General features: G+C 44.3%; 1 pseudogene; it reads right to left on the bottom strand.

Annotated features, from left to right (window-relative positions):
• Positions 1-18,594: 18,594 nt before the first annotated feature.
• On the bottom strand, positions 18,595-19,475 carry LOC136172122 (GTP-binding nuclear protein Ran-like; annotated as a pseudogene).
• Between the last annotated feature and the right edge of the window lie 261 nt (positions 19,476-19,736).

Here is a 19,736-nt window from a genome sequence, read left to right as displayed (position 1 = left end):
AGTGAACTTCTTTCTCAGCCCTTTGTCCACTGGCCCCTCAAATGCAGGGTGTGTGCTCTTCATGCTGTCAACAGGCACCCTGGGAAGCATGAAACTCCTCCTGGCTTGTCTTTTGGAAATTTCTCTGGGATGTTCACGCTTGCCCCTTCTGTCTGATGCTTTTTCTTAAATGGAAGAAAATTTTCTGCCCAAGAAGGGCACAAAGACCATTCACGTGTGCAGAGGGCTTCTTTAGGGAGACACAGATGTCACCAGCAGCTTGGGAGTGAGAATTTGCCTTGTGCCATCCTTTCTGTGGTTGTCTGGAAGATCTGGGCCTTGGGCCTTGGAAGATCTAAGGACAGGAATATTTGGCAGAGGGCAGCTCTCTGTTAACTCCTGTCTTTCCCTGTGTCCTAGCTCCTGGATTCTTGCTCCTGCTTCTTGCCAGTAGGTGGCAAGCTAGGCCTGGGGAAAAATAGCAAGAATCTGATGGCTTTGTGGATTCGGTTTGATCTTGCAGGGCTGTCTTCTGCAGACATGTGAGGTGTGAGGAATTCTCTGAAGGAGGCAAAAGGATTCCTGGAGGTCTATCATCAGGCTAGTTAGCGGGTCATCTTAGTATTAGCTTATTATTATTATTTTTTTAAACAACGCGTATCTATGTCTGACACATGTAAGTTTTTGATAGGAAAGAAGACTTTCTTAGCTCACGTGTTGATCGCTTCCAACATCCAGTTCAGGAGATGCGGTTCCAGACCGACTGACAAAACTACTCTGGAAGGGTTGATTAGAGGTGAGGATTTGGGATAAAGGAGACCGGAAACTAGACTCTGAAGTCAGAAACAAAGAGATGAGAGTCAGTGCAGCAAGTCACAGCCAGGATCCTGGAGGGTAGGGCCGTAGCCAAGGAGGGCAGAGGAGCAGAGGGCACTGCGACCGTGGGGACTCACCAGCTGGCACAGCCAGGAGGAAGCACATGTCTGGGGGTGTCCCTGGCACCAGCTCTTGCAATCCTGTCAACTCGGGGTGTGCTGGTCTGCCTCTTGGCGACGTGTCTAGTGTGGTGGTGAAGAGCTTTGCTTTTAGAGACAAAGAGACGTGGGTTTGAATGGCAGCTCTGGCAGCTCCTAGGACTGTGAGGTGTGGCATGTTGCCCGCCTTCTCTGTGCCTCTGACGTCTCACCATCCAGATGTGATGGTAATCCTCAGCTCGAGGTTGTCAAAGTTAAATGAAAAGTTTTATTACTAATTCTGGAAAGGTATAGGGGCTTTATAAATAGTATCTTTGATTACGTTTATTCGTGGATTAAAGCGTAATGAAAAATTAAAAAGAGGCATCTTATAAATCCACTCTTTGGTCAGCAGGGGAGATAAACACCCTGAGAGGGTGTTTCCCCTCCTCCCGTTTTCCTCAAGAGAACGGTGTGTCTTTCTTTGTGGTGGGTGAGAAAATTCTGAGCATAAAGCAGCAGAGCACCTTGAAGGTGGCAGAAAACCACTGCTGAGCTTGTTCGGAGGTACATCCCTAGTCTCTGTCTTTTTATTCAGATAGCAATGATAGCAGTATTTTCTAGTTCAGATATGTTTGGCTTCATTTAGGGAGAAGACGCAGAAGTATGTTCAGAGCATTCACAGACAAGCTTTTTTCGGTTGCTGCTTATTTGTAGATTTCTTTTGATGTGGGCCCCCCCTTTCCTTAAGTCTTTATTGAATTTATGACAGTTGTGCCTCTGTTGCATGTTTGGCCAGCAGGAATGTGGGCTCTTAGCCCCCCGGCCAGGGGTGGGACCGACACACCCTGATTGGAAGGCAAAGTCTTAATCCCTGGATCACCAGGAAAGTCCCCCACATGTACTGCTAAATAAAATAAGGGAGCTGCGTAATGGAGGGCAGACATAGGGCAGAGGCACATCACTCCTCTCTTCTTTCCTGGCTTCCTACCCAGTTCTTCACTTCTGGGTGAGCAGTGTCACCCCTCAGACCCACACACCAGCCTAGGATGTGGGGAGGTTTCGCTCTCTCAGGGGTAGAGTTTCTTGTGTGTTCAAGTGTGCGGAGTGTGCCAGCTCTTAAATCACCGACTTGAAATAAGACGTTCTAGATTTTATCTCTCCCACCTCTAATTTTATTGTGCTCCAGCTTATTGGTGCTCCTCATTTAGGACTGATAATGATGTTCAAAGGGTAAAGAATCCTGCAATACAGGAGACCCAGGTTCAGTCCTTAGGTTGGGAATATCCCCTGGAGGAGGGCATGGCAACCCACTCCAGTATTCTGGCCTGGAGAATCCTATGGATAGAGGAGCCTGGTGGGCTACAGTCCAGGGGGTCACAGGGTCAGACACAACTGAGCAACTAACACACACACACACACACACACACAATGATGGATGTGTTTAGAGGGGAGCCATGGTCTTCTTTTCCAAGTGCTGTGTTGAAACTCCTCTGGTGATAACTGGTAGGCACGAAGGGGATGGAGATGGAGACTTCCACCCTCAGTTCAGTTCAGTTCAGTCGTTCAGTCGGTCGTGTCCAACTCTTTGCAACCCCATGGACTGCAGCACACCAGGCCTCCCTGTCCATCACCAACTCCTGGAGCTTGTTCAAACTCAAGTCCATTGTGTCGGTGATGCCATGTCCTCTGTTGTCCCCTTCTCCTCCTGCTTTCAGTCTTTCCCAACATCAGGGTCTTTTCCAATGAGTCAGTTCTTGGCCAAAGTATTGGAGTTTCAGCTTTAGCATCAGTCCTTCCAATGAATAGTTAGGACTGATTTCCTTTAGGATGGACTGGTTGGATCTCCTTGCAGTCCAAGGGACTCTGAGGAGTCTTCTCCAACACCTCAGTTCAAAAGCATCAATTCTTCGGTGCTCAGCGTCCTTTTTGGTCCAACTCTCATATCTGTACATGACTAACCCTCCCACCCTATTGCTAGCCAGATTGGCTCCTTAGAGGTTAACTCTACTCCACAGCCGCAGCATCTTCCTGAATCCAGAAAACAGAGTTATGTGGTTTAAGGGAAGCATCAGGATAAAACCGCAGGATAAGAACCCAGGCCTCACTGAAAAGTCACTGTTAGAACCACCATCCCATTCAAAACACATCAACTTGTTATCCATTAAGCAGAGGCCAGCGCCCTCACTTAACATACATATTTTTACACTTCCTAGTCACTGGTGCAGTGTGATTTTATGGAACCAGTTCTGTGAAAAGACTGCTTCACATGTAGGTATGATTTAAAAAGGAGGCAATCACCGATTTGCTCAGGAACTGGGGAGGACTCATGAGTGGACATTTCCTTCGTTCTTCGGATCAGAAACTCAACAGCAAGTGACCGATAGACTGAAACATTCCTAGGTAACTGCCTGCCAAGATTTGGAGCCCACTCCTTTAGAATGGATCACCATTTGATCTGAAACATTTGTTCTAAGTTTCTACCATTAAACGTCCTTCTTATTACTAACAATAATTTTTTTCCACCAGCACCTCAATAGTAAGCTGGATTTATGAAAGCGTTTCTCAGTTCCTTTTCCATTAAAGCATTCAGTATAATGGTCTAATGTGCTGGTTATATTTTAGCATCTTTGTGGCTGTAAGTAAGATGTCTATTATGATTCTGCATGCATGCTAAGTTGCTTCAGAAGTGTCTGACTCTTTGCAACCCTATGAACTGTAGCCCACCAGTCTCCTCTGGCCATGGGATTTTCCAGGCAAGAATACTGGAGTGGGTTGCCATGCCCTTCTCTAGGGGATCTTCCTGACCCAGGGGTTGAATCCACGTCTCTTATATCTGCTACATTGGCAGGCAGGTTCTTTACTACTAGTGCCAACTAAAGAACACACAAAGATTGCTCTCATTAATCTCTAAGAGGTTCAGGAACCCCAGTTTGGAAACCACCATATTCAATAGATTCTCTATTCTCTTAATTTCTCCTTTCTTCCTTCTTTCTTTCATTGCGAATAACCTACAATATCAGTGAGTACCCTAGTTACTAAGACAATAACACTTTGGACATATGACCATAGGATGAGATATTTGAAACTGGAATTGTCCTGGAAATTCTAAGATACATGATTTTTTTCAAAAGTTAATTTTATTGAAGTATAGTTATGTTGATTTCTTCTGTACAACAGAGACTGTTATACATACCTATGTAAGTATATATTTATGCATATATTCTTTCTCATATTCTTTCCCATTATGGTTTGTCACAGGTTATTAAATGTAGTTGTCTGTGCTATATAGTAGGACCTTGTCATTTATTCATTCTATGTATACTAGTATATTTCTGCTAATTCCAAGCTCTCAGTACATTCACCTTTTCCAACCACAAGTCTGTTCTCTCTCTCTGTGATCTGTTTCTGTTTCATAGATAGGTTCATTTCTGTAGTAATTTACATTCCACATATAAGTGATATTATACAACACTTACTTTTTTCTTTCTGACTTAGTTCGCCTAGTATGATAATCTCTAGGTCCATCCATGTTGCTGCAAATGGTATTATTTCATTCTTTCTTATGGCTGAGTAGTATTCCATCACATATATATCTTTATCCACATCTTTATCCTAAATGTCCATCTGTGAGACATTTAGGCAGTTTCCTTGTCTTGGGTATTGTAAATAGTGTTGCTATGAACATAGGGGAGCAAGATACATGATCTTTTTACTCAACCTCTTGATTTTCGTGACAATATCAAGATTTATAGAATCTTAACTGTAATTAATTGTAACCAATTAATTAACAAAAAGAATAGCTACTGCTAGTGTCATAGAGAATTTACTGCGTATTGTGGGCAAGGTCCTTTACATATATTAACCTTAAATCCATAATATACAAGGAAGTAGATAACAGCTTAAATTGCCTAATGAGGGCACAGAGGCTTCAGTTCTACTAGTAGGAAGAGGAAAAAGTGGGACTCAAGTTTTCTCAGACCATGGAGGACATGCTTCTCTTGCTCCTCCATAATGGAACCTGAGAAATCTGAGGTTATGACAGGGAAGATGGTTTGCTTTTAAGTTACTTCCTTTCTAGAGAGAAGAAGGAGGGCAAGCTCCAGCTGTGATCGGTGGGGTTTGTCTTGGATCCTTAAACGTTACAGCATGATCTGCCAAAAGTGCAATGGAGACCACAAAGCCTTTGATGGTAACATGCGTTGTTGTAACTGACTGTGATCTTCCTTGTGTGGCTGTTGGATTCCATCTGACAGTATCTGCGAAAAAAAATATTTTCCCATGAAAACCTCTGGGATACAGCTCAGTGTTATTTGGTTTGGCTTTAAGTATTCTTCACCTGATAATATTTGAGAAGAAAAATATTTCCTCTTGAAAACCTCTGGGAAGCAGCTTAGTGTTATTTAGGTTTGGCTCCAAATGTTCCCCCATTTGTGTAGAAACCTTCAGTACTGTTTTTCAATTCTGTACTGATGTCCTAGGAATGGCGAGCAATTGATCTTTCTATTTATGTATCTGGGCTTCCCTGACAGCTTAACTGGTAAAGAATCCACCTGCAATGCAGGAGACCCTGGTTCGATTCCTGGGTCAGGAAAATGCCCTGGAGAAGGGACAGGCTACCCACTCCAGTGTTCTTGGGCTTCCCTTGTGGCTCAGCTGATAAAGAATCCGCCTGCAATGCGGGAGACCCAGGTTCAATCTAAATATCGATCATCAACCTATCTGTTGATCTGTCAGTCTATCTCTATGTATCTAGGCCTATCTATTTAGATCTATCTATCCACATCTGTCTTTATTTTTGTATCTATCTGTATATTTATAAGGGCTTCCCAAGTGGCTCTAGTGGTAAAGAATCTGCCTGCCAATATAGGAGATGCAAGAGACACAGGTTTGACCCCTGGGTTGGGAAGATCCCCTGGAGGAGGAAATGGCAACCCACTCTAGTATTCTTGCCTGGAAAATCCCATGGACACAGGATCCTAGTGCATTACAGTTCATGGGTTGTGGAGTCATACACAATTGAGCTTACACATACACATATATTTATAAAGTATTAAATATTTATGTAGTATATAATATATGCTTATATACTACTTTAAAATATACATTTAAATTACATTTAAATATAATTTGTACATAAAAATTTAAAATATATATATTTTAAAATTTTTATAAATATTAAAAATATTTTAAAATTATAGATATGTTTTGTGTTAAGCATGGATATGTTTAACAATACTTGCTCACTGGAAAAGTATAACTGACTCTTTTCTCTCAGAGAGGCTCGATGGAAATCTCATTCCCTTTGGAAAGGACTTCTGAACCCTAGGGTAGGCATCAGTCTCTCCGATTTGAATTAAAACGTCTTCTTACTTTCAGCTCCATTCCTCTCGTGTCACCTGTCTTTGTTTGCAAGGTGAGGAATGTGGTCAGGTGACCCTGCTGCCTAGGGAACCGAGTTGCGGCTGTCTGCTTTCCCATGGCCCAGTTTACTCCTCCTTCAGGAACGTTCAGACTGTTTTCAGGGACCCTGGGTCCATTCATGAAAATGGAAAACTGAAGTTTCAGGGGGGAAATGATGGGAGGAAAAAAGAAGGGGGAGAGGAGGATTTACTGGAGTGCAGTAAGGAAATGAATGTTTTTCTTAAAATCCAGCGTGTCTTCACTTCCTGAGCCATCTGGACTTATTACTTAAATGGGGAATGAAAGAGTTTCTAATGATTTTGAGCTTTTAAGAGCTGCATGCTCCCTTTTTACTAAATGAATGAACTTAGTTTTTGGTTCAGGGGCTGCCTGGTTCTGGTAGAATGAATTTGCCAAGTGATAGCCCAAAAGCCAGTCTCCCCGGCATTGTTCCCAACTACAGAGAACTGGTGAAAAGATTAGATTCCGGCTGGAGGCAATGTTTTTTTTTTAATTGATTTTTGTTATTTTCCCCTATCGTTTTTGTCTGTGGAGCTCAGTTATTAAATTTAGGGACCCTGTGTCCAGTTCATGGCTTTAAAATCACATTACAGATTTCACTGCCAGGCAAGACAAGAGTACATTAACTGGGATAGAAGAGTAAAAATAATGCTTCTATTCTCAGCATCAAGTGCTCATTTAGTTTTTAGAAAAATGATCAAGAAGTCTTTCTGTAGTCTCGGCGAGGTGTTTCTATGAGGGGAGTAGATGGTCTTTTGGTCCAATCCACCCTCACAGCAAGACTTTAAACCAAGAGAAGCAAAAAGAAGTTATGAAGCCATAAGATAGCTCCAGCTGCAGGAACTGGAGTCTATAGCTTAATTTGTTTGAATAGAAATAGAAATAGAAGCTCATGTTCTTCGAGCATAAAACATCCAGTAGGTTGAGGATCTACGAACTTCCTGTGATTTTCTTGCATTTGCAGTACCCAAGCTAATGGCCAGACATTCTCATCATTGACTTTTTGGGCAGCTTGAGTGGGAATCAAATGCCTCACTGGTTATCTGAGAACATTCCAGTAATACTTTATGAAAGTGAGGTGTGCTGCACTTGAAGTCCAAAGACGCTTTTCACCCCCCTTGAGCACCACCTGTGCTTCGCTTCTCTAGCCTAGGTGATGACTTTGTAGAAACCCACCTACACCCTGTTTTGTCTGCCTCGGGACCGACTGTCCCCAAGGACAGGGCTGGCGCAGGGCAGGGGGCACGGGTGCCTTCCCAGCGCAGTGTTAAGACCAGTGGCTCCAAAGAGACTCGCTTTGGTCTCCAATGAGGCTATGCAATTCAGACACCTTCCACAGGAATCTACTCACCACCTTGAAATATCTCTGGAAAATATCTATGAGTGAAGAAGGAAATATGAGTGAATTTCTACATTTTAGGGGCCTAGGAAAGTTGATGAAAGAAGTCAAATATCAAACTCAACTACAGTTTACAATACCAAGTCTAAGTAACAAATATGCCTTAATGAAACTCCCATCACCCAAGACTTACACTTTTTAACATTTCCGTTTTATTTTTTATGAATTGCTTTTGAAGTCAGAAAATATAAGCAGAGTAAAAATATGTCTCCATGATGTCAAATCTGGATAAAAAATGGAACAAATCAGACAGGCAGGGAGTTTTCAGTCTGCTTCACGACAGATATTGGTTTTTTGACTTTTGTAATTTTCTTTTCTTTGGTAGCTGGCAAACTACTAAGTTCATTGTTCTTAGGGAACGCTGAAAGTGGTGCTGACTGGAGTCAACTTGGTCTTAATATGTTTTTGTCTTTTCCTGGGGGGAAAGGAAAGGATAAAGAATGAGATGGGAGGTGGATAAGATTATCAGCAGAATGTTTTTAAGTTTTTAATAAAATAGAATGTGGGACCTCACTGGGAAAATGCAGAAACTATTCTCTGAGGTTATCGGTCTCTTTGTCCCTTGTCTTTCCTTTAGGTTGAGATATCCAGAGAAGAGCATCCTTAGTGGAAATTCTGAGGCCCAGGATGAAGTAACTAAGCTTTAAAAGTACACGGATCTAAGCTGCATCAAGCCTTGAGGCTTGAGGCAGATCTCAGAGACATAGTGACTTATTTTAAGGTCACACACTTGCTAGCAAGCCCAAGCTGGCTGGTTGAGCACCGAGTCTTCTTTACCTTGAGGGAAACTGCCCCCCGCCCTCCCATGGATATGGATCTGCATCATGGTCAATGAGAAATGTTTTCCTGGAAGTCTGCTGTATGGAAAGTACTTGCTGGGTTCTAGGGATTTAGGGAGGAATTCAGCATGGTCTCTAATGGTAAGCTCTCCACAGTTACAGTTTAGTGTGGAGTAGAAATAATGTAATAGTAATTACTGAAAACAAGAGAGTTCCAGATGAAAGCTACAGATGAAAGCATTGTTACAGATAGTAGGTATTTGGTAAATCTTTGAGTGAGTGAGTGAATGAATGCTGAATTTAGGTCATCAGTGAAGTGCCATCCTATCACATCTGTTGGGAAGAAAGACCTCACACAAAAGGTTTTAAAGGAAAAGTAGGACTTGGCTGGATGGTCAGTGAGGGAATCCTACCACTGGAAATGTACTTATTATCTGTAAGCTCTGACTCTTTAGCGTAGTTAAATGTGGGAAAATCCAGTCCATTCCCCTTCAGCACTTATTTATCACAGGGCAATGCAGAGCAACCTATTGGTTGGAGAGATAGTTTTAAAGAAAACTGTGATGCTGTTGAGGATGATGTTATTAGATCTGGGTAAAAATTCAGATGTCAGGTATACAAGCACATTTGGAAGCCAGGAATAGAAAATATTTTTAACAGCAGGTGACCGACCAAATGAAGCCAGACTAATTAAGAAGCTGAATAATACTGAGGCGTCACAACAAACATAGTAATGAAATTGGCTAATATAATACTTATGGAGCTTTGACTATGTGCAGACACTCTGCTACCTTCCTTCATTTCATACTTAGGACAACCCTGAGAATGAGCGTTCATTATTACACTAATATATAAGCAATGAAACCAAGACTCAGAAAGTTTAAATTACTTGCCCAAGGACACATAGTTATAGAGACCAAAAAGAAACCCTCTAATTCTGCCTGTTTTTCTCAAGGACTCCCTCACCCAGCCTCTTGCAGGCCAACCAGGAGACAGAAAGAGGAGAGTCTTATATCTACTGTCTCTAGTAGGGCCTGAATGATGGAGCCTTCTATGAGGTAGGCTGAGATCAAGACCTTTCTCAGTTACTTTGTCAGAGCCAGGCTTCAACAGTACATGAACTGAGAACTTCCAGATGTTCAAGCTGGATTTAGAAAAGGCAGGGGAACCAGAGGTCAAATTTCCAACATCCATTGGGTCACGGAAAAAGCAAGAGAGTTCCAGAAAAGCATCTGCTTCATTGACTATGCTAAAGCCTTTCATGGTGTGGATCACAACAAACTGTGGAAAATTCTTAAAGAGATGGGAATACCAGACCACCTTACCTGCCTCCTGAAAAACCTGTATGCAGGTCAAGAAGTAACAGAACCGGACATGGAACAACAGATTGATTCTAAATTGGGAAAGGAGTATGTCAAAGCTGTATATTGTCCCCCTGCTTATTTAACTTATATTTAACTTAGACTATATCATGCAAAATGCTGGGCTGGATGAAGTACAAGCTGGAATCAAGATTGCTGGGAGAAATATAAATAACTTCAGATATGCAGATGACACCACCTTTATGGCAGAAAGCGAAGAATTAAAGAGCCTCTTGATGAATGTGAAAGAGGAGAGTGAAAAGGCTGGCTTAAATCTCAACATTCAAAAAATGAAGATCATGGCATCTGGTCCCATCACTTTATGTCAAATAGATGGGGAAACAATGGAAACAGTGAGAGACTTTATTTTCTTGGGCTCCAAAATTGCTGCAGATGGTGACTGCAGCTATGAAATTAAAAGACACTTGTTCCTTGGAAGAAAAGCTATGACTAACCTAGACAACATATTAAAAAGCAGAGACATTACTTTGCCAACGAAAGTCTTTATAGTCAAAGCTATGGTTTTTCCAGTAATGAGAGATGGACCATAAAGAAGGCTGAATGCCTTTAAGAATTGATGCTTTGCACTACAAAGGAAACTATAAGTAAGGTGAAAAGACAGCCCTCAGATTGGGAGAAAATAATAGCAAATGAAGAAACAGACAAAGGATTAATCTCAAAAATATACAAGCAACTCCTGAAGCTCAATTCCAGAAAAATAAATGACCCAATCAAAAAATGGGCCAAAGAACTAAACAGATATTTCTCCAAAGAAGACATACAGATGGCTAACAAACACATGAAAAGATGCTCAACATCACTCATTATTAGAGAAATGCAAATCAAAACCACAATGAAGTACCATTACACGCCAGTCAGGATGGCTGCTATCCAAAGGTCTACAAGCAATAAATGCTGGAGAGGGTGTGGAGAAAAGGGAACCCTCTTACACTGTTGGTGGGAATGCAAACTAGTACAGCCACTATGGAAAACAGTGTGGAGATTTCTTAAAAAACTGGAAATAGAGCTGCCATATGACCCAGCAATACCACTTCTGGGCATACACACCGAGGAAACAAGATCTGAAAGAGACACGTGCACCCCAATGTTCATTGCAGCACTGTTTATAATAGCCAGGACATGGAAGCAGCCTAGATGCCCATCAGCAGATGAATGGATAAGGAAGCTGTGGTACATATACACCATGGAATATTACTCAGCCGTTAAAAAGAATTCATTTGAATCAGTTCTAATGAGATGGACGAAACTGGAGCCCATTATACAGAGTGAAGTAAGCCAGAAAGATAAAGAACATTACAGCATACTAACACATATATATGAAATTTAGAAAGATGGTAATGATAACCCTATATGCAAAACAGAAAAAGAGACACAGAAGTACAGAACAGACTTTTGAACTCTGTGGGAGAAGGTGAGGGTGGGATGTTTCGAAAGAACAGCATGTATATTATCTATGGTGAAACAGATCACTAGCCCGGGTGAGATGCATGAGACGAGTGCTCGGGCCTGGTGCACTGGGAGGACCCAGAGGAGTCGGGTGGAGAGGGAGGTGGGAGGGGGGATCGGGATGGGGAATACGTATAACTCTATGGCTGATTCGTGTTAATGTATGACAAAACCCACTGAAATGTTGTGAAGTAATTGGCCTCCAACTAATAAAATAAAATGAAAAAAAAAAAAAAAGAATTGATGCTTTGAAATGTGGTGCTAGAGAAGACTCTTGAGAGTCACTTGGACTGCAAGGAGATCCAACCAGTCCATCCTAAAGGAAATCAATCCTAAGTATTCATTGGAAGGACTGATGATGTTGAAGCTGAAGCTCCAGTACTTTGGCCACCTGATGCAAAGAGCTGACTCATTATAGAAGACCCTAATACTGGGAAGGACTGAAGGCAGGAGGAGAAGGGGACACCAGAGGAAGAGATGGCTGGATGGCATCACTGACTTACTGGAAATGAGTTTGAACAAGCTGTGAGAGATGGAGAAGGAAAGGGAAGCCTGGCATGCTGCAGTTCATGGGGTTGCAAAGAGTCAGATATGACTGAGCGGCTGAACAGCAATTACTCAGGGGATTCACTGACTTTTCCTAATTTCAGGTATAAGATTCCTAAGAAAGCACAATCTCTAAAAATACAGCCAGGTCTCCAGTCAGTTTATTGTTTGACTTTTCTTTGAATTCCAAATAAGTCTTCTTTATTAGCAAATTTATTAGTATAATGGATGCCCTCAGCGTCTGCTGTGCAGGGTGTCTTTTTGAAAATCATCTGGCTTTTGAAAATAATTGCTGAGTGGTCCATTTTCATTTAATTCCCATCCTTCTCTCAAAGATGACTTTCCCACTGTATTGTATTTTAAGTTTTTTTAAACCTGAAACCACTCAACATTCTTTTGAACTAGGATACAGCTTTCAAAATTGTTACACTGGTTGAGGCTCTCGTGTCAGAAAGGCCGTTGAAAGAAGGTTTTGGACTATCGCTGTGTTTCGCAGACATGCCTGCTCTTACAAGGACCTGAAATCTTTATGAAATAAAACACCTATGCCTTGGCCCCTGGAGACTCGGGTTCAGTAAAGGTCGAGTGAGGCTCTAGAATTTGTAAGTTTGAAACAAGCGCCCAGGTGACCCCCTGCTCAGGCAAGTGTGGAGACCCTGTGGCGGAGGGGAGACCATGGAGGGATTCCTGGAGCTTGGGCTTCGGACCTTGCTTCTGTCACAGACCTGTGCGCGCTGGGGTGAGGCCAGTTTAATTGTTTAAAATTTACTATTAAAATTTTTAAAAAATGTATCAGGAAATAGTTGCTTTACAGTGTCGTGTCCGTTTCCGGTGTACAGTGAGTGGGTCAGCCGTATGTATGCACATCTGCCCTGCCTCGGGCGTTGTCAGCTCCCCTGGGGCTCTAGCGCTGCGAGCCGGTGGCAGGCGGGGTTGCTTCGCTTTGGTTACACGTGGTTTGCTGAGCTTCTGCTGTGGCGGCCAGGCTGCAGAGGTGGACAAGACGCTGCTTTGTTGGGGGCCGCAGTCCAGGGACTGACCGTCTGTGCTCTCTCGCCGTGTGGCCTGGAGCAGTTTATTTGACCTTTCTGAGCCTCAGACTCCTCGCTTGTGGTCTAGGGTAATGAAAGTACCAATCTTGTGGGGTTATGGTGAGAAATAAATGGCAGCATGCAGATAAAGCATCTTAGATAGTGCTTGGCATACCAGCCGCGCTATAAGGGGGACTATAGGGCTATAAGGGTTTCCCTGGTAGTTCAGCTGGTAAAGAAGCTGCTTGCAATTCAAGAGACCCTGGTTCGATTCCTGGGTCAGGAGGATGCTCTGGAGAGCATCTTCTGGCTACCCACTCCAGTACTCTTGGGCTTCTCTGGGGGCTCAGCTGGTAAAGAATCCACCTGCAATGCAGGAGCTGCAGGAGATGTGGGTTTGATTCCTGGGTGGGGAAGATCTGGAGGAAGGCATGGCAATTTTTAATTGGAGAAAAATTGCTTTACAGTGTTGTGTTGGTTTCTGCCATACATCAACCCACCCCAGTATTGTTGCCTGGAGAATCCCATGGGCAGAGGAGCCTGGTAGGCTACAGTCCAAAGGGTGGCAGAGTCAGACACCCCTGGAGCAACTTAGCACGCACAAACCCACGGTGCTCTAGAGCAGTGGTCCCTAGCATTTTCGGCACCAGGGATCAATTTCGTGGAAGACAGTTTTCCCATGGACCCTGAGGATGATTTGGGGATGATTCAAAAGCATTACATTTATTGTGCACTCTGTTTCTATTATTATTATATCAGTTCCCCCTCAGATCATCAGGCATTAGATCCCAGAGGTTGGGGACCCCTGCTCTAGAGGCTGCCCCTTGTGTGAACTCAACAAGATCAAGTTGGCGATCAGAGCCTTGCTCAGCTCTGGCTACTTTTCCTTTTTTGCAAGTTTTACTTTAAACCATCTACTCCACCCACAGCTTACCCTGACGTCCTTCAGCAGCCGCTGCTTTCTGACCCCTGTTTGTCGTCGTCTTCTTTCTGTTTCCCATCCTCAGGTCAAGAAAGCATATGATTTCTCCTAAATTTACTTCTGGGGTCACAGAGCCCTGATCAAGCTCAGTGAGTTTGAGGAAGCATACACAATTGTTTTTACTATTTTTTCTAATTTTTAATTGGAGAAGAATTGCTTTACAGTGCCGTATTGGTTTCTGCCGTATAGCAACATGAGTCAGCCAGAGGTAAAACATGTGTCCCCTCCCTCGGGAGCCTCCTTCCCAGTCCTCCCCCAGCCCCCATCCCATCCCACTTCTCCAGGTTGTCACTGATCACTGGGTTGAGCTCCTTGTGTTATACGGCAATTTCCTACTAGCTATGTATTTTATCAACTGTGATGTATATGCTTCAATGCTCCTCTCTCGATTCATCCATCCTCTCCTTCTCCGACTGTGTCCACAAGTCCATTCTCGATGTCTGCGTCTCTTTCCTGTTCTCAAATAGGTTCATCAGTACCACTTTTCTAGATTCCATATATAACATACACTGTTTTTGACCCACTTCCTGATTTTGCTGTTTTTCAAGCAGTTTCTGTTTCTTGAAATAACAGAGATAGTACGGTTGCTTTGCAGAGTTGTGTTGGTTCCCGCCATACACATGCGTGTACATGTAATGCACCCCCTCTTGGTTGGACTCCTCCCCGTTTCGGTCACCTCGGAGCATTGAGTAGGGTCCCCTGTGCCGCACCTGGCTTCTCTGAAATGCCCGGCATGTGCTACTATGTTTACTTTGGGGGCTGTCCCCTTCAGAGTCCCGCTGTCACACGATTCTGGGTTGTGGGCGCGAGTGGCAGGGAGAGCTTCGGTGTGGATGAAAGCGCTGGCTTTCCCAGAAGAGCCAGGCGGGTCTCCTGGGCTCAGTCTGGCCGGCCGTGGCTGGCCCTGGCTGTGGGGAGTGATGAGAAGAAGCGACACGGCTGAGCACAGGGATGCCAAGGGGCCTGGAGAATCCCCTGCTGGACCATCCCGTCGTTGAAGACACGGTGAGCTGCAGTGTGTGTGTCTCATCATGGGCAAGCCTCATGAAACACGCTATCAACTAGAAATATTTGAGGCTTATCTTTATGAGCTGCTCTTTAAACTGAGAGTGGAAAAGAGCAACTTTGGTGTAAAATGAAAGTTCAATGCTATGCGCAGGTGAATCTCTATTGCTTGTCTTTAGGGACTGAAAAAACCTCTGTCCTTCTTTTGTCTTTTTCTTTTTTAAAATTTCTAACAAATTTGACAAAGTGGTATCTTTGCACAGTTACTGTTTTGTCTCCTTTTCCTTTGTCTCTTGAGCAGCACAGTTATTTATAAAACAGAAGTTTGCAGTGATCTTGACCTTACTTCCAGTGGTCTGGGTCCAGCTGGGTGCACTGGTGGGGCTCAAGTAGAAGGACGCCTGAGGTCAGCCGGATGCAGCTTTGCCTGGGGACAGGGCGACTGTGGGACATGACAAGGGCTGCCTCGGTCCCACTGGGGGTTATGTGGCTTGCTTCACTGGCTTCATTAGTGTCCCTGTCCCTGAAACACAATGTGAGGAGTTTAAACTGACTGGAGTGAGCCTTTCGTGGGCGCTGAAACTCAAGGTCCGCTCTTTCTCCTGGATTCCCTTGCATCTCTGCTTTCCCTTGAACCTTCTTTATCATCACAGACATAATCTACTGTCAAGAGAGAGTCCTTCACATTTATGTTGGTTATTGTTGGCAAAGTTGCATTTCTTTTTTTTTTTTTTTAGCATTTATGCTGAATGCCACTTGTGATATTAAAAAAAAATTGGTGCTTGGAGATAATCTTGATAAGCGTTCTGATCTGAATTTATCAGCAAACCAGAAGGATCTTGCAGTAGAGTTTATGTTGTTTACTCTGGGAAAAAGTGAAAGTGAGAATGTTAGCCGCTGAGTCATGTTCGACTCTGCGACCCCATGCACTGTAGCAGGCCAGGCTCCTCTGTCCATGAGATTCTCCAGGCGAGATTACAGGAGTGAGTTGCCATGCTTTCCTCTAGGAGATCTTCTGGTCCCAAGGATCGAACCTGTGTCTCCTGTATCTTCTGCATCGCAGGCAGATTCTTTATTGTCTGAGCCACTGGGGAAGCTACTCTAGGAAAGGAGGGGGCCTAATTCATAGCTCCTCAACAGGGACCCCAATCTCTATCCCTGGAGAACAGTTGTTGATGATTTGACTACCCTGAGCTGAAATTCTGTGCCCTCACTGTTAGGAGCTCCCCTCCACCATCAGAGCCCCACACTCTTTGTATCAATTCACAACATAGTACAGTCTTAGGTAATATCAGAAATTGGGTGTGGATGAAACCAGGAAGGACCTGGGAAAGAACTATACTTAAGAGACCAGGAGATCTGTTAGGGAGGGCAGGTCATGCATCCCAGAGGTGGGGGGTACCGTTAGGCAGGAAGGTGCTTGGTGGCCTCTGGTCCTATGCCACTTGGCTTCATGTCACCTCTCCAGCATTGATTCCCACCGTGTTCATTTGACATTGTGCTCCAACCCTCTCAGCTTTCTTTTACTCTCGCTAACGTGCAGGCCTCCGCTGCCTCAGGGCCTTTGCACGTGGTTCCTTCAGCACTTGTCTGCCTACCTTCCTCCCATCCCTCTCCAGCTCTCTCAGCATCGCCTTCCTTCACTCCACCCCTATAGGTCAGATCCCCTGTGATGCGCTTTCTGGCACCCTGGGCTTTTTCCTTCTTGGCATCTAGAGTAGTTGGTAATTACGTGTTTCTTTGTTTGGTTTTCAGCTTTTTGTCTTTAACCATGAGGGCAAAGACAGTCAGTTTCACTGACTGCGGCAGAGAGCAGAGTGCTTGGTGCAGAGAGTGTTCAGTAAGCATGTGTCTGGATGGACCAACGGGAAGGAAGAATGGCTCCTTGGTGGTCTCAATGTCTGTGATGGTGCAGACCTTGGTGGTCTTGTCCCTCTGATGGTGGTGACCCTGTGTATGTTCCATGGCTTGACTGCTTCCACGCTCTAGCCAACCATGTGCTGGTTGGGACTTGCAGCATCTTTCATGACAGTGGACTAAAAGGGAGAAGGTGATGATACAGAAAGAAAAGACAGTAACTGAAAAATATTTTGTTTAAGATACAAGTACGTGCATCCCCATAAACCCCCTGTGAAACTTTAGTATAAACGTTTCACAGACAGAAGCGCTAAGGCTCAGGAATAAAAGTTGAAAGGAGAAGAACATCTGTTTCTCAAATTTCCAGTTTTAAATGTGATGATTTGAAAAGAGAGTATTTTGACCCATGTCATTTTTACTCTCTAGTTGTGTTGGTGAAGGACCAGCATTCCGAACCTAGAGAGGCTGAACGCCTTAGCTCCATCTCCTTAAGAGTTGCCTCCTGCCTCTTCTGCAGGGTTTAGAGTTGGATCCTTGAAAAGGTTGCAAGTCTTCTTTCCAGTACCAGCAGGGTGGCCTATGCTCCCCAGAAGCAGATTCTGAGACCAAGGTCCACGTGCAGGAGATTTACTGAGGAAACGATCCCAGGAAAAACCAGTAAGGGGGTGGAGAGGCAAGATGGGGTGGGTGAAAGAGAAAAGCAAGGATGGCATTTCAGCTCGATCCCATCAGTGGACTCAGAGTTTGTCCTCATACAAGGCAAGGGAGCTGGACTTTCGTACTTACCTGTCATTCTCCAGACTCCAGTAGCCTGAGGTGTCACCTAAGAGAGGTCCAGGTGCAGAGTGTCGGAGGCCAAAGAACACAGCGGCCAGGGGAAGGGCAGTCAGGAAAGAGAAGGGAGACTGAGGAGGCAGGGAGCGCTGGCAGTGTCTGGGAGAGATGAGGAATTATGCTGCCATGCAGTAAACAGATCTCACACGAAAGCATGTTACTGCTTTCTCATTAGTTCTAATAACATGCTGTTTATTTAAGCTGACTCTACGGGCTTCCCCAGTGGTGCTAGTGGTTCCTGCCAATGCAGTAGACACAAGAAACACGGGTTTGATCCCGGGTCAGGGAGATCCCCTGGAGGAGGGCATGGCAGCCCACTCCAGTATTCTTGCCTGGAGAATCCCGTGGACTGAGGAGCCTGGCAGGCTACAGTCCATAGAGGTGCAAAGAGTCGGACAGGACTGAAGTGACTTCGCACACATGCACGTGTCAAATATTGTGTAAGTGCTTTACATATATTATCTCTAATTATTATGATGTTCCTATAACAAGGTCACTATAATTACTCTTCTTATTGTAGGGGTGAGGAAACTGACTTCCTTTTTAGATATTTGAAATACAACTTTATTCTGCTTCTAAATGAAAAGGAATGGGAATGACAGTAACAAACAGGATTTCACCTCTCAATAATGTCATGTGACTATGCTGCTGCTGCGGCTGTCACTTCAGTCGTGTCCTACTCCGTGCGACCCCATGGACAGCAGCCCACCAGGCTCCCGCGTCCACGGGAGTCTCTAGGCAGGAACACTGGAGTGGGTTGCCATCTCCTTCCCCATGTCATGTGACTATAGCAGTTTTATATTTGAAACTCAAGGAGGAAACAACTGTGTTCCAAATCACCTAAATATGCAGGTCCAAAAAACGAGTTTTCTTTTAACTGCCACATTCACTCCAAAGCACGTTCAAAGCACGTGTTCTGGTTAGCTCTATAACAAAGTGGCAAACACGCTGCACCGCGGACATCACGGGACACTTGCCTATAAAACTGGACTTCTGACACCGGGCCCCAGCTTCACCTTCTCACAGGTCATCACCTTCATCTGTGCAGCCTGTAAACCATGCTTGTCCTGCAGCACCAAGGCTGGGTCCCTGACCGCCTCTGGCGGGGCAAGAGCAGGCGTGGCGACAAACTCCACGGTAGGGTCTCCAATCAGTTTTCTAGCAAGCCAGAGGAAGGGCTCTTCAAAGCTGTAGTGACTTTTGGCAGAAATGTCATAGTTCTGAAGAGCCTTCTTTCGGTGGAAGACAGATGACTTTGCCTCAGCCTTTCTGTCCTTAATATCTCCTTTGTTGCCACACAACACTCGTGCCAGAACGAGTTCTCACACACTCGTGCCAGATCTCTATGCCACTTAGGCACTTTCTTTTAAGTAACTCTTTTTTTCCCCCCCATTTATTTTTATTAGTTGGAGGCTAATTACTTTACAATATTGTAGTGGTTTTTGCCATACATTGACATGAATCAGCCATGGATTTACATGTGTTCCCCCTCCCCCTCCCTCCCCATCCCATCCCTCTGGGTCTTCCCAGTGCACCAGCCTCGAGCGCTTGTCTCATGCATCCCAGCTGTAGCTCTCGATGTTACACCAAACACCGCAACAGCACATTGAGTTTGTATATAGCAGCCACCTGTCAGTCCACCATATTTCTCCTGACCAGCTGTATCCCATACGCTGAACATAATAGGGCCTCTGTTGGTATGGGACGCAAGAGGATGGACCTCAACACCCAAGGTAGCTACATACTTCTTCTCAAATTCACCAGTCAGATGACGTTTCACGGACGTAGTTTTTCTAGTACCACCATCACCAACCAATACCAGTTTGAACTGAACTTGGAGTTCTCCTTGGGCAACCATCATGATGTTACAGAAGCGTCTCCACACCTGTCTGACTGAGCAGAACTGACTTTAAAGAATTCAAATGGCTTGCCCAAATTCTCGCAGATAGAAGTAACTTTCAGACCTAGGCTGCCAGGACCATAACTCCAAACTTTCAAGCAATACCTTAAAGCTGTCATTACTCTCCCAGGCAAATTCAGAAGGACATGGATGGATGTAAGTACTCCTCCTGAGGCTCAGCATTAATACAGTATTTTAACTCCTCTGATGGTTTGACAG

The sequence above is a fragment of the Muntiacus reevesi genome, chromosome 7 (assembly GCF_963930625.1).
Source record: "Muntiacus reevesi chromosome 7, mMunRee1.1, whole genome shotgun sequence".
Lineage (NCBI taxonomy): Eukaryota > Metazoa > Chordata > Mammalia > Artiodactyla > Cervidae > Muntiacus > Muntiacus reevesi.
Note: the sequence above shows the minus strand (reverse complement) of the source record. Positions and strands in the feature narration are given on the sequence as shown.